Source organism: Seriola lalandi, unplaced genomic scaffold (genome assembly GCF_002814215.2).
Source record: "Seriola lalandi dorsalis isolate HSWRI2012SDOR001 ecotype SW California unplaced genomic scaffold, Sedor1 jcf7180002054686, whole genome shotgun sequence".
In the NCBI taxonomy this organism is placed as follows: domain Eukaryota; kingdom Metazoa; phylum Chordata; class Actinopteri; order Carangiformes; family Carangidae; genus Seriola; species Seriola lalandi.
In genome coordinates this window covers 1,254,487-1,259,735 of record NW_019525239.1, presented here as the reverse complement: position 1 = coordinate 1,259,735, position 5,249 = coordinate 1,254,487, and the positions used below count along the sequence as shown (strand labels likewise).

The 5,249-nt window shown below is 43.4% G+C and overlaps 1 protein-coding gene across 1 annotated transcript in view; it reads right to left on the bottom strand.

The window, feature by feature from the left end:
* The window catches only part of LOC111667205 (junction plakoglobin a-like), a 145,191-nt gene extending 140,223 nt beyond the window's left edge, over window positions 1–4,968 (bottom strand). Inside the window, exon 1 of the mRNA XM_023422835.2 lies at window positions 4,787–4,968. The gene's annotated coding sequence lies outside the window, so the exon portion shown is untranslated. The remainder of the gene's footprint in view (window positions 1–4,786) is intronic.
* Between the last annotated feature and the right edge of the window lie 281 nt (window positions 4,969–5,249).

Below are 5,249 nucleotides of genomic sequence, written 5' to 3'. Positions count from 1 at the left end.
TAAAACAACCCCACAGTACTAGTAAATTAATAAAACTGGTCTCATATTCCCCCCAGGTAAAATGAAGATGTATCTTTGAGTGTACTTGTGCTTGTATATGGTTTTAATTTTTTTTAAATGATTTATGCTTCTATAACTTCTAACATTCCTGCTGACTGCAGCGACCAGCAGCTAAAAGACAGGTGTCTGAGGTCACATGATAAGTGTTATAAGGTAAGGCCATACCCAAATATTATTTTATCCCATTATTTCAAGATAATGGGGTTTAAAAAATGTAAATAAATAAACAGAGAAAAGGCCATACTTGAAAATTATCCAACGGGATAAAAAAAAAAAAAACATTGTGTGTGAGTATGGCCTTTCTAGGCTTCCATAGAATTTACTTTCACTTCAGGTCAGAATTAAATTTTGTTTTTCAAGGCAGATTCATACACTGACACAACAGGATGATGTACTGAAAGTTCTTTATGTGGCATAAGCCAAACTTAGAACATGCGAAGCCGGCGCTTGCAGGTGAGTGTGGTGGCAGGTGAGTGTGGTGGCAGGTAATGATGTCAGGTGATGTCAGATGATCAGCAGGAGCAGACACAGCGCCAGCTTTGGCAGATACACACTGAGAGTGGAACAATCTGGCGACGAGCGAGTGGAGAGCTGAGGTTGTTACGCAGAGCTTGATGAGCGATGAGCAACAGGTGTGCCAGGTTGCCAGTGCCCAGAGACACAGGGAAACGACAGACAGGGAAACACTGGGGAAGTCTTAGCGGTCACAGAAGGGACTGTGGCAAAGTTGTTTTGGACATTTTGGATGCACTGATGGTCCCTAACTGACTAACCTGTCAGGTTCAGATTTGGCAGGTTTCAGAAAAAATTACCTGTTCAACATCAGTCAAACTTTAACCTGGACTGAAGTTAATGAAAAGACACAATTGGAGTTAAATCTGGGCATCAAATTCGAAAAATGTTTCATGCATGAGAGAGAATTACACACCTTACAATAACATTAATGCTATGATGATGGTATGGTGCAGTAGTAAGTAAAAGTCTGAGTCATTCAGAGCTGGCCAAGAATGATGTCTTTACTGGAAGCCAAGTAAATCTCATGGCTGTTTTCTTTAACTGTGTTGTTTTTCAAAAATGTACAGACATAACAGTACATTCTCTTTTCTCTCTGTTTTTCAACTATTTATCATCTTTTATTATTACTTTATTACTTTATTACAAAACAATGAAAATACATTAAAATGCCTCTGTTAATCTGACACCGTTAACAGTGAAAATGTAAGGCAGTGCAACCACAGGCAACTGGGATGCATTTGCACAAACATGTATATTTATTTATGCTGCTTACACAGACATGATACTACATTGTTTCTATGTTTCTAACCAGCCCTTCTTCTCAATGCTGCACTACTGTTACCAGATGTGTTACCAGATGTGACTGACACCAGTCATAATGAAAGCAGTTCAGCTTTCTACTTGGTATTGGACAGAGGAGTTTTTGTCTTTTGGCTCCTGGCGGCTGTTGCTGTCTGTAAATACAGGTAAACACTTGCAGCCTTGAAGGTGTTTTTAAAGCCTTTACATGGTCCCCTGTACTGTAGTTTATGTGGTTTTAATTTCAGATTTGATATCACAGCGTTTAATAAAACTCTATACACCTCCTTGTTGGAGGTCTGTGCTCTATAATAATTATTGACGAAAACGTTCATGCCATGATCAGCATTACCAGTTACCATTGAGTATCAATCGATCATTTAGGGCTGGTGTCATTGATCTACAGACTTATGAGCGACTGATTGTAAACAGTTTGCAAGTTATGTTAAGCATCAATAAGTTAGCTGAACAGATAAAGTCAAATTAAACAGCAACATTATCTATATGAAGCTTGGTGAAACTTCATCTCTTCATCTCTTTGCGTAATGGCTTCTAAGTCACAAGCATCGTTTCCCGCTCTCTCTAAGCTCCACCAGCTCATTCTCATCTTCATCCAATCACAACCTGAGGCGGTGGCCTTGAGCCAATCACCTGTAAACTGTCAAACTTTAAAAGTGTCTCTCTCTCTCTCTGCTGCATTTCAGCACCCACCTCCACCCCTTCACCACCTAAACCATGGATGGCTGAGCATCTCCAATCAAACCATCCAATCAGAAGTTTCCTTCTCATGAAGACGTTCCATCCTTGAGCTCCATCCCTCACCACCACCAGTGTTTAGGCTCCAGGGGAAGTTTCCTCTAGTTGGAAGGAACTTAAACCTATGGACTGCTTTCAATGGTGATCCACTTCCTGCCGAGGTGAGTACAAACTCTATTCTTTACATTCAAATCTCTCATCCTGTTTAGTTCTACTATTAGTCTCTCTTGATTGAACTATCTATCTATCTATCTATCTATCTATTTATCTATCTATCTATCTATCTATCTATCTATCTGTCTATGTATTAGGGCTGCTCGATTATGGCAAAAACTATGATCACGATCAATACTGAGATCATGATTATATAACACGATTACTCATTGACTAAACACCACACATTTATTGAACTTTGTCTTTTTAACACTGGACTTTCTTGAACTTTAAATACAATTCAATGGAAAAACAAATAATAAAAATAAATTTAAAAAAATGAGGTAAATAAATGAAATAATATATAATACCAAAATATATAAAATTACATATATAATATAAAAATTTATTTTAAAAAATTGATCAAAATAAATAAGATCAACTACAACACATCAACCCTGGCAGCAGCTTGTTGTGACGCTAACATCAAGCACCACCAAAAAAAAAACAGATTTCAAAACAAACAGCATTGTGTCTATCTAGTTTTTCTGGTTATACACGATATAAGTTACAGATATCTGTGCGTGGGAGAACAGCCAAACATGGTCTCTCTGACTATAGAAAGACTTTGAACCGGCAAACCGCTCAATGTGACGCACTCCTACATACGTTGCCAAGGTACGCCAAAATGTAACCAGGAAGCGGATGAGGGGATGGTTTTTGTAGGAGGGGGGGGGTGAAATTGACTATCTTGTTTTCATAATCGTTGGTAGACAAAATCATAATCCAAAATAGAATAATATTAATCACCCAGCCCTACTTTATATCTACCTGTCAGTCGTCCACAGGATGAAGTGGAGCTGCGCTGCAGCGCCGCTACATTCACATCAAGAGTCAATCTTTATCTCTTCAGCCATTCGAGAGGGAGCCTGAAGGCCGGAGTTCCCTCAGAGACAAAACAGGCTTCACCTGATGAGACGGTTGGAAAGGTGATAAATCTACTCTCACTCTCAAACACACACTGACAGAGCATGACCACAACCTGCAGGAGGCCGTGAGACCAGCAGGTGACACCGGCTCACACTGTCTGAATTATGTAACAGTAGTAAAAATAGACACAACGGGTTTTACATATTAATGGGGTCTGGTACAGGTGAGGCGGTCAAGCCCCCCAGTGGTCGCTGCTGCTCACACACACACACACACACACACACACACAGGTACACGCAGTGAGCCAGGAACACACTCAACACACACACATATGTTTAGAGTCAAATATTGAGCAAGAAGAGCAAAGGGTGCACCCACCCATCACATGAACTTATGCTCTCTCACAGACACACACACACACACACACACACACACACACACACACACACATTTGGCTGCTACAAGCGCCTGTCAGAGCCAGAGAATGTGGAGTCAACAGCAGAGACAATGAGACAGTGTGTGTGTGTGTGTGTGTGTGTGTGTGTGAGTGTGTGTGTGTGTGTTTGTGTGTGGGGGGGACTTAAATACCACTGGTGACAATTCCATCTGTCCTACAGGGCTGTTCCTCTCTCACTACAGATGCTTTTCACAGCCTCACCCTCAACATCTGTTGGGAATGACACACTTCTCCTGCCCACAGGAACAAACACACACACACACCAACACACACACACACACACACACACACATACACACAATAAGACAAAGAATAAAGAAATAGAGGAGGGGAATTTTTTGCAAAATGTTGATATTTGGATTTGTTTTCTAAAAAAATGCCAGTAAAGCTTGGTGAAGTGAACTGAGAGGAGGGAGAGGAAGTGTGTGTCCATGTGTGTGCCCGTGGGTGTGTGTGTGTGAGAGAGAGAGAGAGAGAGACAGAGAGAGAGAGGAAAGGAGGGAGGGAGAAAAAGAAATGCAGAGGAAGAATGCGCCGACATGGGCAGACACACACAGGGAGCTGAGCCCACGAATCTCACTGTTTACACACACACACGCACGCACGCACGCACACACACACACACACACACACACACACACACACACTCACACACAGTATACATATACAAGAAGCAGCCCTGAGCACTGAAAGATCACATGATCTGTATTTCTCTTATTAACACATCATCAGTGCTTCTGTGGCAGCTCGAGCATCCTAAAAAATCCCCTCCGCGGCTGCAGTTAACGGTGAGAGCCTCCTGATTCCGCCCACTGTGGACACAACTGAGAGTTACCGTGTGGTTTCATTATGTAAATGAAAGGCTGGAGCCCTCACCGGGAGAGCGGCATCAGAGTGAAGTTCACGGAGGACAGAGAGGCTGCAGTTCACACACCAAAACCCCCGTTTCTGCTTCTAATGACGGCCGTGATGCTGTGTGATGACCACCGACTGGAGGTCATTCCTCACCCTCCTTTTTTTTTTATTTCCCACCACATCTTTAGTTGCCGTGCGTAAAACGCAAGCTCGTTATCTGGTTACCGTGCGTAAAGACACAGCTCAGCCGGTTGCGGTTACCTTATTAACGGGGCAGTAGTCTGGAGCGGCTCCCTGTAGCAGCGGTGACGGCTTCAACTTTTCCTTCCTTTCCGCTCCTTACAATCCACAGCCCGCGCAGTTCGGGTGCAGATCCGCGGGTTGCTCGCCTCGGTGCCCTCTGTGGCGCTTGTGTCTTCCGTTAGAGACAGTGTGCAGCACGCAGCCAGCCAGCCGGGCGGAGTGAGGGGGGGAGCGGACAGGCAGCGGGCTCGGCTGCTACAGCGTCACCGGAGAGGAGGAGAAAGTGAAGAGGTATCACTCTGATGGTGAGCGGCTCTCAGTGCTGCCAGGCAGCGCAGTGCAGGGGAACAGTGTCTTCTCCCCGAGTCACTTAGTGTCTGAAAACTCACTAAATGAGCTGTTAGATGAAGGAATCATTATTCAGCAGCTGATCTGATGTAACATAACAGCCTGTTCTTCCCCCAGCCCAGAGTCTGTGTGT